The following is a 20,972-nucleotide window of genomic DNA, read 5'->3' as shown; positions in this document are numbered from 1 at the left end:
TAAGTGGACCCATCATGCTTTTTGTTTGCTAGAAATCTTTAGGTTTTCTTTGGTGGAGTCATCCTTGTTTGTGTTTGCATAGAACTTCCCTTCATTTTAGGATTTATTTCTTTTTCTTTTGTTTTTCTAGTGTATGCCCAAGGTTATTAAAGAGCGGGCTTGGAAAAGAAACACTCTAGGTCGTTTGATTAGTGATAAACCTAGTAGTTCTTCTTGTGAAGGCAGGAAGCTCGAAGACTCTTCTTTTGAGAGCCCTGTTTTTGGAAATTTCAGTTTTGAGAATCTGTCTCTTCGTGAGGAAAATACCCCAAGTACTTCAGCGATGGCAACTTTGAAAGATTACATGTTCCCAACTAGGTCCACCCGAGCTTCGTTCATTAAAGTGCCAGCCACCACGGCTAATTTCGAGATAAAACCTAGTATTCTTCAGATGATCCCTATATTCTTAGGGAAAGATGATGAGAACCCTTATTTTCATATTAGGGACTTTGGGAAATTTATGGGACAATTAGAATAAAAGACTTTACTGGTGAAGTATTGAAACTTAAGATGTTTCCCTTTTCCTTGAGAGATAAAGCCAAGACCTGTATGAACAACCTACCATCTGAATCCATTGAAACATGGCAGAAACTTATTGCTGCTTTCTATATGAAATTCTACCCTAAGCATAAAACTGCGTCTGTTAGGCAAAAAATTAGTGCTAATGTGCAACAAGAAGGAGAGTCTCTTTATAGGTTCTTAGAGAGATTCAATGATCTCCTATCCCAGTGTACTCACCATGGATTTGATAAGATGAAACTCGTAGAGATTATTTATGATGGTTTAGACTATTCAACCAAATCCATGGTTGAGTTTATGTGCGCTGGTTAATTCACTAGTAAAAGTGTTGATGATGCTTTCACATTCTTAGGAGATGTCGCTGAAAATCCCAACAATGGGAGTCTTGTGTTGAACCACCCAAAAGACTCTTGGTCAATAGAAGTAGCACCAATGTGGTAGATACAAGCTTCGGGTCTGATGCTAAGTTTGCTGCTTTGTCTAGAAGGTTAGAAGCTTTGGAATTGAATCATCCTAAACATAGGTCTCTTGTTGAACCTGATGATAGGTTTAGAGCCTCTCAAGTGTCTAGTTGTGGAGTAGAACCCAATAACTCTTTTTGGGAAGGTCAGGTTAGTGAAGAGCAAGCCCATGCTATCTATAACAATGCTAGGTTTGAGAACCGACAGAAGTTTGACCCATACTCAGAGACTTACAACCCTGGTTGGAGAAACCATCCTAATTTTTCTTGGTCTAAGGGTTAGAATCAAGGACAGTCTAGTAATTCTCAGCCTCCCCTAGGTTTTGGTTATGCTAAGAACTCTTCAGGTAAACCCCAGTTTCAGAATGAGAAAAATATCTCCACCTTATAATAAACCCTTACTATGTTAGCAAAGAACCATGAGATGTTATCAAAGAACCACTGTGGTTTTCAAGAAGAAACCAGACAGAATTTTAAGAATAATTCCCAGTCTCTTGCTAACTTAGAACTTCAAGTCAGCCAAATAGCTAAGTTTCTTAGTGAAAGAGAAGATGGAAGGTTCCCTAGTCAAACTAATCCTAACCCTAAAGGAGAGAAATCGTACAATCATGTGAATTCTATAACAACCCTTAGGAGTGGAAAGAAAGTTAACAATAAGGTTGCCATGACTGATAGTGAACATGTTGTAGTTCACCCTTCTGAGCCAGAAAATGAGGAGACTGATAGAGTCTCCAAAGAGACCAATGAGGGTCCTGCTGAGACCGACTTTATTCCCAGAGCCCCGTTCCCCCAGCTTCTAGTTTCCAACTAAGAGGGATCCAACTTTATGATATATTAGAGGTTTTTAAGCAGGTTCGATCACCTTCCATTGTTAGATCGATTAGCACATTCCGCTTATGCCAAGTTTTCTTAAGGACATTGTACGCGAAAGCGAAAACTTAGTGTCCAAGAAAAAGCCTTCCTATCTAGTCATGTGAGTTCTCTTATTCAGAATACCACTACTCCTAAGTATAAAGACCCAGGGTCCCCTACTATTTCTTGAACAATAGGTAAATACCATGTTGAGAAAGCTTTGCTTGACTTAGGAGCCAGTGTGAACTTACTTCCATACCATGTGTACCTTAATCTAGGACTTGGTGAGATGAAACCTACCCAGATGACACTTCAGTTAGCTGATAGGTTCGTTAAAATTCCTCGTGGTGTGATCGAGGAAGTTCTTATTGAGGTCGACAAGTTTATTTATCCAGTGGATTTTGTTATCCTAGATACCCAACTTGTCCCTGCCCAGAGAACCAAATACCAGTGATTTTAGGTCGCCCGTTTTTAGCTACATACAATGCGATCATTAACTTTCGAAATGGTATTATGAATTTGTCTTTTGGTAATATGACTATTGAGATGTACATTTTTAATATTAGTAAGCTACCCTCTGAACTAGATGACTCGAGCATAGAAGAGGTGAACATGATAGGTGATGAGTGCCAAATATTGTATATATTTATCCCTTTTTGTTGGCATTTTAACTCATCTTTTGTGCAGTAATTCTACATTTTATCCCATATTCTGTATTTTCATTGTTTTCAAGAATAAATATTTTTATTAATTATTTTGTCATTTTTTAGAATAAATAAAGTTCGGATGAGTCGTGGCGAAAGAGCAGAAAAGTAGTGAAAAGTCCGGGAGAAATCACGCAAGCCGCGAAGAATGTTCGCGCACACCTCATTTTCTACACACAAAAGCCCTCCGTTCTCAGCCATCAGATCAGTTCTCAGGAGCATCCGACGGTCGCTCCTTCATAGAGCATCAAAATCTGATGTTTCTGCCGAGCACCACAGCGCTGAAATTCCAAGCCTTCAGATTAGATGGTAGTTGAATCCACGGTCGCTCCTATGCCTGTGCATCAACTCCCTATGATTCCGCCTAACTACAACACCTAACTCAATCTAGCACCGTTGACTTCGTTGTATTTTACATCCTAACGGTCGCTACAAGCTGCCTCTTCCTTAGCCGTCCGATCTACCTACCATCTCCACACCCCCCACGCTAAGCATCGCAAGACATCGAAATACGATGGGCCCGCCTCACACTCAAGCAGTCGAGAACCACACCCAACCAAACAGATCCTTCTCCTCAAACCCATCGACCACCTCTGCCATCACCTTCTCCTTCACAGCTCTGCAACACCATGTCCTGCCACCACCATCGCCTGCAACCCACTGCCACCACCAGACCTCGAGCTTCCTTCACCACCACCGTTCCATCACTGCCACCACCATCTCCAACACCCGACAACACCCTAGCCTAGCTTTTCTTATTCATCTCACAACCTCTGAAACCCTAGGTTTTGGGGTGAGTAAAATAGCTAGAAATTAGGGGACAATAGGAAGGCAGAAGAGCATCATAAGGACGATTCAGAGCATGGGTCGAGCAATTTTTGGAGTTTGGAGGCCAATTTTGGGTAATAATTTATCCCTAAATTGTACTGTGTATTGATACTTTTGGGAAAAATGTGTGTGAAACCCTAATTTGTTAATTTGGGTATAAATAGGCAATGTGTAGGAGATGAAAAACTGGTTCTTGGACTAGCCAAGTTTCCCCCTATTTGGGTTAGGTTTGATTTAATTTTTGCTGCACTGTTAACCATTTGCATATTTTTTCACTGTGCTGTGTATGATGTTGTAGTGTGTAACTGTTTGATGTTTGTTAGTTTAATGCTCTAATTCACCACTATGTAATTGTTTGATTTGTGTATTGTCTGTTGTGTTGTTAGTTTAATGCTCCTGTTCATTTGTAATTGTTCCTGTTAAAGTGCAATGTCTTGTTAATGTCTTGTTAGTAGTGCCATCCTAGCTCACTGTTATGCTGCTTGTCATGTTCTAAATCACCTTGCTAGGGACTTGATGACACTAATGTCTTATTGTGTAGTACATTGACCACATTGCTCTAGAAAGCTAAACAAGTTTAGGTAAAATTTGAACTTAGCTCATCATCACCTCACTTTCACAATGTATGTCATGTATACTTTGTAGTTAGGATCATGAGCTGCTGATAAGCTGCAACTTAAGCTGAATTCATAATCTCTTGACTAGTTGTGCTGTAGAAAGACAATTAGTGCTTTGGAATAGTACCATAGTTGTGTTTAACTTCCTATAGGAGAATATCAGTAAAAGTTAGGTGAATTCAACCCCTAGTTCCTATCCATAAATCCATCTTTAACTGTTAGTCTTGTTTTTTTGTCACTCATTTGCTTTACCTGCACTGCTGCATTACTACTGTATTTCTGTTTTTGCATTCTCTTTACTACTTGCTTCCCCTGCTGCCAAGCTGCAAGCTTCTACTTCTACTGCATTTCTTCTACTTGCAGCCACTTCTGTTGCTTTCTCTGTTGTGCCTTTTTCTTCTACTGCAAGCTGCTTCTACTTCTACTGCATCTCTGCTTCCCCCCCTGCTGCCACTACTTTCTGCCTTTCTTGGACTGCTGCTGCCACTGCCTTTCTTGCATTGCTGCTGCCACTCCTTGCCTTGTGCTGCGTTGCAGTACTGACTTCTCTTCTGGGCTGTTGCATAGCTGCTGCTTGCTTTGCTCCAAGGCTCACTTCATTCCTGAGCCCAAGTCCACTTCTGTGAAACCAAAGGTTAAAGGCCTAACCAACTCAAGCCCAAAGTTCACTTCCAAAAGCCCAGAACACAATCTGAGCCCAACTGTAAGATCAATACTAAGGCCCATTCCATTAAAGCTCAAAGCCCAGTTTGGGTTAAGGTTGAAGGCCAAATCCAAATCAACTGTGGGCTTAACCCAAAGCTCAATCAAAGGCTCAAAGCCCATTTGCACTTCAAAGATAACTGAGCCCAGGCTCAGTTCATTTTATGTTTAACAAACCCACTAAGCCCAATCCATTCAAAGGGCATTCAAACCCAATAGTACATTAAGCCCAACACTTCCAAAGGGCTTCTAAGCCCAAAGCAAATCTAGGAACCCAATTAGCTAAACACACTTCCGAAACACACACCGATCTCTGTGGATCGACCCGTACTTGCACGAGCTACAACTGACGACCGTGCACTTGCGGTATTACTGTAGGCCCGCGTTTCATTACGCTCAATTTTATACACATCTCCGGACCTGCCAAGTTTTTGGCGCCGTTGCCGGGGATAATTTTTAGGACTTTCCGGGGCCTACCAAGTTTTTGGCGCCGTTGCCGGGGATTGGTGCTGTGTTTTATCTGTGTTTTTTAGTTATTTTGTATTTCATTTCATAGCATTTGCATCTGCATCTGCTTCATTTCATTTGCTGTTGGACCTGCTGTTCTGAACCTGTTTTTCCTCTGCTGGGACGCCACCAAGGAAAAGAACCAAAACCCAACTGGGTTTTTGCAACAATATCAGAGCAGCTGGGCTGTGCTAAAAAGGTAAGCCTAAACCCATTCAATTGAGAGAACCCAACCTGTGGGCTTCCAAATTTATTTAATTGTGGGCTTGTAATAATTAACCCAATTTTTTGGGCTTTTTATTTTTCTATTTTGGGTTTGTAATAATTTATGTGTGGGCTTGTTGTTTAATTTGTGGGCTTGTATTTATTTTGTGTGGGCTTGTTTAAATTTTTCCATTGGACTTGTATTTTGGACTCTGGGTTTAAACCCAGCTGATAACCGATTGTGGGCCGCAGCCTTCCTTCCATTTCATTAGAGGCTTGCACAGTGGGCTTGCTCCCATTCAAAACCAAATTTTATTTTTTAATTTTATTTTTCTTTAAAAAAAAAAAAAAAAAAAAAAAAAAATATTTCTACTTTGCTCCCAATTTTAAAACCAAATTTTTACTTGCTCCCATTCAAAACCAAATTTTATTTTTTTTTAATTTTATTTTTCTTTAAAAAAAAAAAAAAAAAAAAAAAATTTCTACTTTGCTCCCAATTTTAAAACCAAATTTTTACTTGCTCCCATCTTAAACCAAATTTTTATTTTTACTCCCATTTTAAACCAAATTTTCAAATGTCTCCCACCAAAACCAAATTCTTCCCAAAAATCCAAACCCATTAAAAACCAAATTCTGAGCTTTGTACATTCTTTACTTAGCTTTTGAGCCAATCATGTATAGATCTTTTTCTACAGTTGGGGAATACAACAAATCCCTTAGAGAACTTGCGTGTGGACAAACTTCGCGTTATGAACCTCCCACAGACCATGATGTCAATAGTTATAGGAATTATTATGGACATTTTCAAAGTCCCGAGCCTCAATACATGAACCCTAATGACTATTCACCACAACGTGAAAATGAACATTTTGCTAGTGCCTCACTCACACAATCATCTCTTGTGGATCAATTAGAAGCTCGAATCGCAGCTTTAGAAATGCAATCACATGAGGAATCTGTCACATCTAATTTTCTTAGGCAACCTAAAATCTATGCATGTCCTGCATGTGGTAGTTTAGACCACCCTGTTGAGAATTGTCATATTTTGCATAATTTTAGGCAATCTAGAGAAAATCCAAGGTATGAAATGCCCATAAATTGTGAGAATGGTAGTCATTGGGACCGTAATCAATCCTTTGAGGGTTGCGATCAATCATTTATAGACCCTAATGACCATGCATACATGTACCATTCACCACAATTTGAACATGAAGAATTTTGTACTCCCATGAATTTAGACTCCACCACAGAAGCTTTAAGACTTAGTGAGCAAAACTTCGATAGATCTACATCACGAATTCAGGCATATTTAGATCAGATTTTGCTTCACCTACAAAAGGAGGAAATTCATGAGGAAATGTATGTTGTCCCTAATGAAGTGTCTAGTCCCATTCATGTAAATGATGTTGAATATGAACCTAATTTAGAGGAACATGAATTGACTAACGACACCACCACTGTTAATGAGGACCAATATGCATGCTACCATGATGATGATTATGATGATTATGATGATGTGTTAGAAGAACATGAAAATATTGTGGAACCTGTTGGTTCAATAACATATGGCTTCTCGCCCTCGACCTTCATGAATGTTGTTTTTCTAATACTCATTGTAATTCATATGATTTTGATATTGACATGGGATTCGTACAATTATTCTGTGAAGATGAGCATGACATAGGAATAGTTGAATCTTCTGTAGACACTAATATGCATGAAAATATATTTGATGTGTCTGATTCTCTACCTAGGTCACATTGTGATATTTCTCCTGATTTGCCAATGCATAAGAATAAATTTGTTGATGATGTTGATGATTCTGAGTGTGAACTTGCTAATTTGATTGATGATTGTGAGCATGATGTGACATGTGTAGATGATTTAGGAGATTTTGATTTGATTAATAATGATGCCTATCGTCCTACATAAGTCACAATCTGATGGCCTTCCACCCAACCTAGATTTGGTTTGTACCCATATTGACAACCGACTTTTCTGAGATCCCCAACCTAGGTTTGGAACTGTGTGCTTCCCAAGTCCTCTTGGACTATTTTGCTTCTAAGTATAATACATCTGAGGAACCACAGTTGGAAATTGCATGTTTGCCCGTCCATAGCACAGTTCACTTTGAGTTAGATCTTGTGCATGATGAACCCCCAAAACTGCGCGATTTTGTTTTCAAAATTGTATCTTCTGTAAAATCCAGGTTTGGGGGTAGCTCATTTGGTTTCACAGCTTCACGTGCTTTTCTTTCATGTGTGAAGTTGTTGAAACCGCTACACTTTGTCTTTTGGGTTGATCCTCAACTCTTTAGATTGTTAGTGTATGGTGAATTTTTGTATATAATCCAGTAGATAAAATTTTTAAAAACCCCTTTTGTTCGTTTTGTATATATTTTGCTAATCCAATATGATCTCGGCTGAAATATGTTGGATTTTTTCCTTGAATAACGGAGTTTTAATTCTGCTTTCGCCGAAATCGGGTATTCTCTCTCCTTTTACTCTACTCAGCATGTCCCTTTCCATATGTTGCATTTTAATTCTTTCCATATTTTGAAACATTGAGGACAATGTTTAGTTTAGGTTTGGGGGTATAGAGTAGATGCCACGATAATATGCTATAATTGAAAACGAACTCCTTCTTCTTTTTGAAAAAATTGAAAAATTCCAAAAAAATTCAAAAATCAAAATTCAAAAAATTAAAAAAAAATCATAAAAAATCATAAAAAAATGGAGCTCATTTACCTTGAAATGTTGACTCTTGTGCAAATATGTATTTTATTAGGAGTCTTAGTCTAGATATTTAGGCACCCTGATTCTAGCACAATTCACATAGTGATAAGAAATTTGCACGCGCACGATCTACCAATACATGTATGGCCTCGATCTTCAAGGTGTTTGATAGGAAGTTACGATTGCCAATCACTTTAGAATACTGAACGAAACTTGACTAGCTTGTTCTTTGGTTGGTTGGGATAGAAGATGGAGGTTACATTAAGAAAAACAACCATCGAATTTAACTGGGTGCATCAAAAAGGGCTACCTCTTGCAAAGTGTCATGTAATCTTTTGTTTCCTTTTGTATTATATCAAAAGTGTTTCCTTATTAAAAAAAAAAAAAAAAAAAAAAAAAAAAAAAAAAAAAAAAAAAAACGATGTATATATTCAAAAAAAAAAAAAAAAAAAAAAAAAAAAAAAAAAAAAAAAAAAAAAAAAAATCAATCAGAAAATACAAAAAAATCAAGTATTTATCAATTCCATCATCTCTTGTTCCAAAAATAAAAGAGATTTGTCAATGTAAATAAGAGTCATGTAAATAGTCATCTTTTGTTGTTTCTTTTGTAATAAGCAAGGAGGGTGTATGCCATTGATGTACAACGCGAGAAATTGTGAAATACCTCCAACTCATTCACAATTCTCGTAAAGTCCGGACAGCTAGCTAGATTTCGACCTCAGTTCTTAGCCTGAGAAACTATCTCTTGGTGATTAGTAGTCATAACTTCAGATCTTTCTTTACACATGTGTAGATACACTTTACACTCTTATCACATGTCCTTATTTGTTATCAGTGCTAGGATTGTGCCTTCGATAGCTAGATTGACATCTCCATTTTGCTGTGAGCTTAACTGTTTTGCACATGTCACGTTTGATGGAATATGAGCTTATATTTTGTCCTTAGGTTTTGTAGGCACACCTCTGGTAAACCTTCACGAGACTTCAACTCGTCCACTAGGGACACTTAGTGGTTTAAAAGGCTTAGTGCATACGCTAAATGCATTCGAGAGACCAGCGACAGTGGTATAGTTAGGATTTCCTTAGTTTTGTTTTACTTGAGGACAAGTAAAATTCAGGTTTGGGGGTATTTGATGAGTGCCAAATATTGTATATATTTATCCCTTTTTGTTGGCATTTAACTCATCTTTTGTGCAGTAATTCTACATTTTATCCCATATTCTGTATTTTCATTGTTTTCAAGAATAAATATTTTTATTAATTAATTTTGCATTTTTAGGTAATAAATAAAGTTCGGATGAGTCTGTGGAGCGAAAAGAGCAGAAAAGTAGTGAAAAGCCGGGAGAAATCACGCAAGGAAGCCGCGAAGAATGGTGCGCACAACCTCATTTTCTACACACAAAAGCGCCTCCGTTCTCAGCCATCAGATCAGTTCTCAGGAGCATCCGACGGTCGCTCCTTCATAGAGCATCAAAATCTGATGTTTCTGCCGAGCACCACAGCGCTGAAATTCCAAGCCTTCAGATTAGATGGTAGTTGAATCCAACGGTCGCTCCTATGCCTGTGCATCAACTCCCGATGATTCCGCCTAACACTACAACACCTAACTCAATCTAGCACCGTTGACTTCGTTGTATTTTACATCCTACGGTCGCTACAAGCTGCCTCTTCCTTAGCCGTCCGATCTACCTACCATCTCCACACCCCACGGCTAAGCATCGCAAGACATCGAAATACGATGGGCCCGCCTCACACCCAAGCAGTCGAGAACCTACACCCAACCAAACAGATCCTTCTCCTCAAACCCATCGACCACCTCTGCCATCACCTTCTCCTTCACAGGCTCTGCAACACCATGTCCTGCCACCACCATCGCCTGCAACCCACTGCCACCACCAGACCTCGAGCTTCCTTCACCACCACCAGTTCCATCACTGCCACCACCATCTCCAACACCCGACAACACCCTAGCCTAGCTATTTTCTTCATCTCACAACCTCTGAAACCCTAGGTTTTGGGGTGAGTAAAATAGCTAGAAATTAGGGGACAATAGGAGCAGGAAGAGCATCATAAGGACGATTCAGAGCATGGGTCGAGCAATTTTTGGAGTTTGGAGGCCAAATTTTGGGTAATAATTTATCCCTAAATTGTACTGTGTATTGATACTTTTGGGAAAAATGTGTGTGAAACCCTAATTTGTTAATTTGGGTATAAATAGGCAATGTGTAGGAGATGAAAAACTGGTTCTTGGACTAGCCAAGTTTCCCCCTATTTGGGTTAGGTTTGATTTTAATTTTTGCTGCACTGTTAACCATTTGCATATTTTTTCACTGTGCTGTGTATGATGTTGTAGTGTGTAACTGTTTGATGTTTGTTAGTTTAATGCTCTAATTCACCACTATGTAATTGTTTGATGTTGTGTAATTGTCTGTTGTGTTGTTAGTTTAATGCTCCTGTTCATTTGTAATTGTTCCTGTTAAAGTGCAATGTCTTGTTAATGTCTTGTTAGTGCCATTCCTAGCTCACTGTTATGCTGCTTGTCATGTTCTAAATCACCTTGCTAGGGACTTGATGAATCACTAATGTCTTATTGTGTAGTACATTGACCACATTGCTCTAGAAAGCTAAACAAGTTTAGGTAAAATTTGAACTTAGCTCATCATCACCTCACTTTCACAATGTATGTCATGTATACTTTGTAGTTAGGATCATGAGCTGCTGATAAGCTGCAACTTAAGCTGAATTCATAATCTCTTGACTAGTTGTGCTGTAGAAAGACAATTAGTGCTTTGGAAATAGTACCATAGTTGTGTTTAACTTCCTATAGGAGAATATACAGTAAAAGTTAGAGTGAATTCAACCCCTAGTTCCTATCCATAAATCCATCTTTAACTGTTAGTCTTGTTTTTTTGTCACTCATTTGCTTTACCTGCACTGCTGCATTACTACTTGTATTTCTGTTTTTGCATTCTCTTTACTACTTGCTTCCCCTGCTGCCAAGCTGCAGCTTCTACTGCATTTCTTCTACTGCAGCCACTTCTGTTGCTTTCTCTGTTGTGCCTTTTTCTTCTACTGCAGCTGCTTCTACTGCATCTCTGCTTCCCCTGCTGCCACTGCCTTTCTTGGACTGCTGCTGCCACTGCCTTTCTTGCATTGTTGCTGCCACTCCTTGCCTTGTGCTGCTGTTGCAGTACTGACTTCTCTTCTGTGGCTGTTGCATAGCTGCTGCTTGCTTTGCTCCAAGGCTCACTTCATTCCTGAGCCCAAGTCCACTTCTGTGAAACCAAAGGTTAAAGGCCTAACCAACTCAAGCCCAAAGTTCACTTCCAAAAGCCCAGAACACAATCTGAGCCCAACTGTAAGATCAATACTAAGGCCCATTCCATTAAAGCTCAAAGCCCAGTTTGGGTTAAGGTTGAAGGCCAAATCCAAATCAACTGTGGGCTTAACCCAAAGCTCAATCAAAGGCTCAAAGCCCATTTGCACTTCAAAGATAACTGAGCCCAGGCTCAGTTCATTTTATGTTTAACAAACCCACTAAGCCCAATCCATTCAAAGGGCATTCAAACCCAATAGTACATTAAGCCCAACACTTCCAAAGGGCTTCTAAGCCCAAAGCAAATCTAGGAACCCAATTAGCTAAAACACTTCCGAAACACACCCGATCTCTGTGGATCGACCCGTACTTGCACGAGCTACAACTGACGACCGTGCACTTGCGGTATTACTGTAGGCCCGCGTTTCATTACGCTCAATTTTATACACATCTCCGGACCTGCCAAGTTTTTGGCGCCGTTGCCGGGGATAATTTTTAGGACTTTCCGGGGCCTACCAATAGGAACATTAGTCGAGGAGTCATTACCAAACACTTTGTTAGAAGATCCATTAAAGAAATTCCTAGCTCACTTTGGGATTGATTTTGATGATGATAATGTGATTAATGAGGTGAATGCTTTGTTGGACTCAACCCCTTTGTTAGACACTAATAATGGATGGAAATCTAATTTCAAAACTCTACCCGTTTCTGAGTCTACCCTAGTTCCTTCGTTAGAAAAGCCTCCTAAGTTGGACCGTAAACCATTACCAGATTCCCTGAAGTATGTGTTTTTAGGCTCATCTGAAATATTACCTGTGATTATAGCATCCGACTTGGATAGTGATCAGGAAAGTAGGCTAGTGAACGTCCTTTAGAATAACAAGGAAGCTTTAGGGTGGACCATAGCAGACATTAAGGGTATAAGTCCTACTGGTTGTATGCATCATATCTATTTAGAGAGTGACACCAAACCTTCTAAGGAGATGCAATGTCGACTGAACCCTAATATGAAAGAAGTAGTTCGAACCGAGGTTCTTAAGTTGTTAGATGCATGCATTATCTATCCCATTTCAGACAGTAAGTGGGTCAGCCCCGTTAAGGTTATTCCCAAGATATCCGGTATTACTGTATTCCAAAATGATAACAATGAGTTAATCCCAACTCGGGAGACCACGGGTTGGCGTGTCAGTATGGACTATAGGAAATTGAACAAGGTCACTAGGAAGGACCACTTTACCCTTACCTTCATCGACCAAATGCTATAGAGATTAGCTGGACGTAGCCATTATTGATTTTTAGATGGATATTGCGGTTATAATCAGGTTTTTATTGCCCTAAATGACCAAGAGAAATCCACTTTTACCTGTCCCTTTGGTACCTTTGCGTATAGACGCATGCCTTTCGGGCTATGTAATGCTCCTGCGACCTTTCAGCGTTGTATGCTGAGCATATTTTCTGACATGGTAGAACGGTTCTTAGAGGTCTTTATGGATGATTTTTCAGTGTTTGGTTCGTCTTTCGATGAATGCTTGCATCATTTGTCATTAGTTTTGACTAGATGTAAGGAAAATAATTTAGTGCTTAATTGGGAGAAATGTCACTTTATGGTTCGTTCAGGAATTGTTCTAGGGCATATCGTATCTTCAAAGGCTATAGAGGTAGATAGAGCCAAAGTTGACCTTATTAAAACTTTACAGGCCCCAAAAAACGTAAGAGATATTAGGTCATTCTTAGGGCATGCAGGTTTGTATCGTCGATTCATTAAGGATTTTAGCTTAATTTCTAGAACTCTTTGCAATTTGCTTGCAAAAGACGTTAAGTTTGTCTTTGATGATGGTTTTTTAGAGGCTTTTGAGAAGCTTAAGAATTTACTCACTACCGCCCCATAGTCCAGGCACCCAACTGAAACCTACCCTTTGAGATCATGTGTGATGCTTCAGATTATGCTATTGGTGTTGTGCTAGGTCAGCGATAAAATAAGTTACTTCATGTGATTTAGTATGCTAGCAAAACTCCGAATGATGCCCAGTTGAACTATACCACTATGGAGAAGGAACTATTAGCTATTGTGTTTGCCTTAGACAAGTTTAGATCCTACCTCTTAGGTTCTAAGGTCATAATCTTTACTGATCATGCTGCTTTGAAGTATCTTCTTTCCAAGAAGGATACTAAACCTAGATTGATTAGATGGATCCTATTGTTGCAGGAATTTTCCTTAGACATCAGAGATAAAAAAGGTGCAGAAAATGTAGTAGCAGACCACTTGTCTAGGCTTGTTGTGGATACCCTTAATGATTCTCCTCCTGTTAGGGATAGTTTTCCTGATGAACAACTGTTCTTTGTTACCCAAGCACCTTGGTATGCGAATATAGTGAATTATCTTGTTACTGGTCGAATGCCCCAACATTGGGGTAAACAAGATCGTTCTAGGTTTTTAGCCGAGGTGAAGCACTTCTTTTGGGATGATCCTTATTTGTTTAAGTATTGTCCAGACCAGATTATTAGGAGATGTATACCTGAGAATGACCAGTCCAGTATTATTTCCTTTTGTCATGATCATGCTTGTGGGGGTCACTTTAGTGCTAAGAAGACTGCTAAATATTGCAGTGTGGATTCTATTGGCCTTCGTTGTTTAAAGACTCCCACAGTTACTGTGTTACTTGTGAACGTTGCCAGAAATTAGGAACCATTTCCCGTAGGAACATGATGCCCTTGAACCCTATTTTAGTTGTTGAGGTCTTTGATGTGTGGGGTATTGACTTTATGGGTCTTTCCTAATTCTTTTGGTAACTTATACATCCTTGTCGCTGTAGACTATGTCTCTAAGTGGGTTGAGGCGGTTGCGTGTAAAACCAATGACCATAGGGTTGTGATTGAGTTCTTGAAAAATAATATACTTACACGTTTTGGTACACCGCGAGCTATAATTAGTGATGGAGGGTCGCACTTTTGTAATGGACCTTTTAGGCTTTTGATGAAGAAATATGGTATTACACATAAGGTAGCTACCCCATATCATCCACAGACTAGTGGTCAGGTAGAGGTTTCCAATAGGGAGATAAAGCGTATATTAGAGAAAACAGTTAATCCTAATCGGAAAGACTGGTCGTCTAGGCTTACTGAAGCCTTATGGGCTTATCGTACTGCGTTTAAGATCCCCATTGAAATGTCGCCTTATCGGCTTGTGTATGGCAAGGCATGTCATTTACCTATTGAGTTAGAACATAGAGCTTATTGGGCTGTTAAGCAACTAAATTTTTCACTTGACAAGGCAGGAGCCCATAGGAAACTCCAGCTCAATGAGTTGGAAGAGATTCGTATAGATGCTTACGATAGTGCGAAGGAGTATAAGAACAAAATTAAACTTGTGCATGATAAGAATATTTTAAGAAAGTCATTTTCTCCAGGTCAAAAAGTTCTTCTGTATGATACCCGCTTGCATATTTTCCCTGGGAAGTTACGTTCTCGGTGGACGGGTCCTTTTATTGTTCGCACTGTCTTTCCTCATGGAGCTGTTGAGATCGAGACACCAGATGGTAGTAATTCTTCGAGAGTTAACGGTCAGAGATTGAAACCCTTTTTTAGAGCCCTTTCCTATAGGTGATGTTGAGGAGGTCCCTCTGGAGGACCCTGATTACCCTTGATCGACCATCGAGGCGATTGTATGTTGTATATTAGTTTTTTGATTTCTCTCTTCACCCAAGTACTACCTTTCCGACTTCTCTCTTTACTGATTCCTCGTGTTACCTTACTTTTTAGTATTGCTCTTTCATTAGAAACATTGAGGATAATGTTATATTTAAGTTTGGGGGTGGGGAAGAAACTTTTTGTTAGCTTTTAGTTACAATAAATAAACTCCAGAGCCTAGAAATTTATGCATATTAAGGTTGGCACTAACCAATCTAAGTGGATGGGAACATCTTGGTTGTAGGAGTTGAGAACCAATATGATTAGATGGAAACATCTAAAGAGTCTATTCATAAAAGCACAGAGCTCAGGTGTTAGAACTAAACAAAAAACATGGTAGTTTCGCCATAATTCGTTGAATCCTAATCCCTTCTTTTTTATTTCTTAAGTGATTTAGTGGGGCACATGACTCAAGTTTTTACCATTTCTAGGGTGAAATAGGGTGATTGAGATACTTAAAAAAAATTAAAAAAAAAAAGTTTGAGACCAGACCATCAGACCAACCGGAATAAAATCAATAAATTCGACCACTGGTGCCCTTGTAAATGCCAGTTGTGTTGACCTAGAGTTAGGTTTATCGACCACTGGTCCCCTTGTATATGCCAGTTGTGTTGATACTAGTCAGACCGGTATCTCAGTCCATTAGGATAGGTTCATCTTGGCAGAGGCCTTCAGACAGATATGGGAAACACCGTTCACTTTGAACCGTCTATTTTTCTCTATATCCATCTTATTAATCTTTCCATGTGATTGGTTGACTCCGGTTATGATGTCTAGAAACTATCTGAGTATATCTTTGTCACTTATATATGAATTTTAGTATGCTGAGTTCAAACTCGTGTACAACAATTGGAATTTTGCATCAGGGTACTTCCTCATGTAGTCAATGATTGTATGCCAACCAAGGAGATTCTTTAGTGCCTTCCAAGGTTCTGCGTGGATATCTAGGGTCTGGAGTAAAGGTTTTGTGGGTAGACCTTTGGTAAACCCTCCGGAGACAACACTCCGCCGCTAGGGACACCTAGCGGTTTAACGGCTTGCTGCACGTGCTAAGTGTAGTCATTTTTATTTTTCTAGATTAGATTTTCTCGAGGACTAGAAAATAATAAGTTTGGGGGCATTTGATAGACACATTTTTGCGACCGAATTGTCCTCAATTTTCAGTATTGTTGGTACTCGATTTTCTACTTATATTTATGGTGTTTTATGTGTTTGTAGGTATTTTTGGAAAATAAACATTTTTGGAAAATTCGGCTCGAAAAGTTGGTATAGGCACCCGGAGGACACATGTTGTTCGGACTCTCAGTTTTGAATAAGGGGCACCTAAATGATAAGGGGCACCCCAGGGAACCAATTGCTAATCGCACCCATTACTGGTTAAGGGGACTCCATCTTCTTCCTTGATTTGAAATGAAAAAAATTGGCGGGAAATTTGGTTTCAACGGTAAAGGATTTATTATCTTTAAGATAAGAATATCTTCTTGCCTTACAAACATGAAGTTTTGAAGAAAAAGGAAGTTATCTTGTATTAAACAAGAAAGATATCCTTAGAAGATTTTATCTTGGATTTTATTCTGCGAATTAAAGAAGATATGGGTTTAGTAAAGAAATATATAGAATAAAGAGAAGGAAAAATTCTGAAGATATTTTTAATTAAAGAGAAGAAGATTTTGTAGTAATGGAAGAATATATTTGAGTGACGTGTATTTGTGTATATAAATAGAGAGCTAGAGAGCACATTTGGGGAGAGTTTTTGGGAGATAAAATAAAATCTTTGTTTTATCGTTGTTTCTCCCATTTCATCTTTGTAAACACCCTTTGAGCAATAAAAATGAATTTTGAGCGTGTTTCCATGATGATGAGATAATTCTCGCGCAACCAAGGCAATGGATGAAGCTATCTATGCATGAATGATTGGTAACAATTTTATTTTCTCTAATTTACAGTGGATGAAGCTATCAATCACCGCTTTTGCAGAGTTCTAAATGTTCACATAATTTTCTTAATTACTTGTGATTCAATTTGATAGATTATACTTTGTTTAATTGATTGATAGTCTATTCTTAGGGAATACAATTAATATTTGGGAATATGTTTGATCATGTGTGAATTAAGAAATGAAGGACTTAAAGGATAGTTAGAGTTTTGAAACATATTTGGTATCGTTCATTCATGTGTAATAGTGGAATCTAGTGTCTTGGTTACTTTTAATATCTTGAAATCAATTTTGCAATAAGTTTTCTATTTTTAAGTTTTATAAGTCTAAAATCTTTTGCTTTCACAAGTCTCAACGAACTTATTACTACAACATCATTGAAAAATATCATCACATAGAGACATTTCATGACTAAAAGAAATCACATATCAACTTTTTAGATGCAATCATATAGCTGAAGCTAAATGCTTTCATCAAAGAGTTTATAAATATACGACATAACCTCTGTAATATTCCACAGCCACATTCCCCACAAACTCTCCCCCATATAATGTCATTCCCGAAAGAACAACAAGAGCGACCTTACTTTTACAAGAAAAGAAGGATTTCTTTGGACATAACAAATCACATACGAATATGAATTTGAATCCAAAAATACTCAATTAAATTAACCACAAGAGAATCTGTGATTAATTTAATCCTGAGTTCGTTGGTCTGTTACATCTATGTTATTGTAAGTTGTAACTAATTGACATACTTTGATTGATTTCAGGCTTCCAGCGCATTCAGGGTAAAACGTCTACATTTTTCGATGGAGGAAGCTGGTCGCTTGATATGAATCACATCTCATGATCTTTCTTTTCTTCAGCTACTAGTATAGTTATTAGGATTTAGTACAGTAGTCAGTAGGCTAGTAATTCACTTTTTGAGCTTTTAGAAGTTGAACTCATTTTTATTTTGTAAACACTTTTAATTGTAAGTAACTTGTTATGATGATAATTGTCTGCGCATTTAGTTATTTTTCATGTTCATATAGTTCATTTCATTTTATGACGGGTTAACCCGCCACCCACCCGAATTAACCCGATGTAGTGTTGGTCGGGTTAAAACCGACCCATTGTGATGTCGGGTTGGTTGTGGATGACAATTTCTGTTTCACGCCATCAGTGAGTTTGGTGGTGGGTGAGGCCAAAACCGATCCAAACCGATCCATGTTTAGCCCTAGCCGTATCAATAAAAAAGTTAAATTATACCTTACTAAACAAAGAATATTCTTTTAGGCATTTCAGAACATGCATGCATATGCACTTGACGGCCTCCGAAAATGATTTACATCGCACCAGACCAATCCCACGGGTTGTACCCATGTGAAACTAAGGAGTAGGACCCACATTAAACCCACCCCTATAAATTCACCCGATCACTAGGTCTTTTCCTTTTTTTTCCTCTTTTGCAGGACAACCGATCCCGCGGGATGTCTATCACTTGCGTGGCAGCCTCTCATCTGGGTGGCAACATATATCAAGTCTTGGATATGATTGGCTCAATTTGGTGGCGCTAAGTGAAGATATGATGAGTTTCATGAAATTGGTGGGCAGATATACATGTTGTCGTAAAATCTTGAATATAGTTGGAGTCCTGAACAGTTGGACTAAATCAAATTTTCGAATGCTTATGCATATAGGGAAACGATCATAAAACATGGTAAGCTGGAACTGATACTCTAACACAGTCATACTCTTTACTTATGTTGCTTTTGGGATCAACAAACACCCATTTCAGAGTCTAGACTCTAGGCCATGTTCTTCTACCGGTGGTTTAAACATTTAAATTGTAGTGGTAGCTGGTTGGTCTCATATTGCTTAAAAACAACTGTCCAGCTCCAACACAGCTAGCTAGAAGAGAGCACATAGTATACAGACATCACTTAACTGCATGGTGTCCTTATCATGGATCATACTTAAATTGGTGGTTGAAGAGAAATGGACGGTGGTACGCATTACTGCCACAGTGTCATGTCTTTTCTGGTTTCGTACGTCAAGTACTTAATTATTACATGCTTTGTTGAAAATACAGCCGTAAAGTTAGAACTGAAGTGAAAAAAAAAAGACAGTTAGAAAGAAATCTCGCGGTGTCGAGGCAAACGGCAAACCATAACTAAAATGACACACTTATGGAGGGCTATGTGAAAATATGCATGGAACAGAACTTTGGGAGTCAGTTGTTGAGTAACAAGTAAGGGCATTTACTTGCTGCTGATTCCACACCTAGACTGATTTCTAGGCCTTATCTTCTTGATTACCCGTGATCAGTGCTCAATATGGTATCCTTGTTCTATGAAATTATGAATGTTACCATACTGGTAGGGACGACGTCGTTATGGAAGACGAACTCTCACGTAATCTTCATGTCCAGTATTAGTAAGATATGAGGGAATGAATCCAATTAAGACAACATTATCACATATTTAAATATAATAATGGAGATTTTAGTTGGGAGATTAGGACTAATTCAATTGCTAATACAAGTATTCCTTAATAATTGGTATGCAGGGCGTAAAAAAAAAGATTGGACTAGTCTTTTTCTACTACGTTATCTTATTCTCAACTAACAGACTAATATTTTCCCTACCAGCAAAAGATGTCATTTTCCAATTTTAGATTTGTTTCAAAGATGCATAACAGCTGGGATGATTTATGCCTAGATGATAAGATTGCAACATCTCAAAACTACCCTGAGCAAGACATATAGTCCCGTCTTTTATGACTTGCTTGGATTTTTACAGGTTCTCTCAAAATTTTCAAATATAATTTGCTCCATAAAAAACAATTTATTTACATCTAAAAAACGTTCTGTGATTGTGTATTCAGTCCGACTTGACAGTTTTAGCTATTACAAGTCGAAAAACAATTTTTTTTAAGTGATATCAAACATTTTGTTAGTTGTTTATGGTGTTTACCCTTGAACAACTAATGTTATGTACTTTTTAGAGTTTGTACTGATACTTAGTAAATTAGGTAGGGAGTTTGACAAATGGAAATGTATACAAAATCCAGAAATTATTGTAGCGAAAACGCGAAAGCATTTAATGCACAGCAGACGCTGATACATCCTACATAGACAATTAGGTAGGAGTTTGGCAAGTGACTTTCACCGATCCAAAACAAGGTTATTACATGGGGTATGATCAATAATATCATTGGCCTAAAGTAACGGAGGTTTCTCATGCAAGTTTTGAAGTCATATTTTTTTGGATTTCACCTTCATTTTTTCCGTCATTGGCCACACATCTTTGGGTTCATGTTATTTTTGTTACTAAAAACAACCACTTGTTTTACCAATCAAGTTCCCTTTAAACTGCTTCTTATATCATCTCCAATTTATTTATTTTTCCGAATGATCCTAAACACTACCATTTATACAAGGGAACAAGACACTTGATATCGTTTCACTTTGCAATCAACAATTTGGAATTGCATTTTGTTATAGCATTTGTTGCGTAAAAACCTTCATGTTTGAGATGGTGGAGCAAATTGTAGTAGATTCCTTTCATGAATCAAGAAAACCAAGAAATGTGGAAGAAAGATTCTAAGAAGAGAAGTTAAACTGGTATGTTGTAGAAAAGTAGGTAATCAAGATATGTTACCGAAAGTACTTGGGTCCAGTAGCAGAATGAACAAGCAGAGAATATCCTATGTTATGTTTGGTAAATTCGCAAAAGACCACATGAAAGCTTATCCAAGTTTTCGTTCGACATTCTTACAAGTTATTTCAAAGATTTCAATAACTCTTTCTCGACATCTGCTATCCCCAATAACATCTTTGTAGTCCAAAAGTTAAGTGATAAATTGTGGAATCCTACTGTCC

The sequence above is a fragment of the Papaver somniferum genome, chromosome 11 (genome assembly GCF_003573695.1).
Source record: "Papaver somniferum cultivar HN1 chromosome 11, ASM357369v1, whole genome shotgun sequence".
In the NCBI taxonomy this organism is placed as follows: Eukaryota; Viridiplantae; Streptophyta; class Magnoliopsida; order Ranunculales; family Papaveraceae; genus Papaver; species Papaver somniferum.
The sequence above is the reverse complement of the archived record's forward strand: the minus strand, read 5'-3'. Positions refer to the sequence as shown.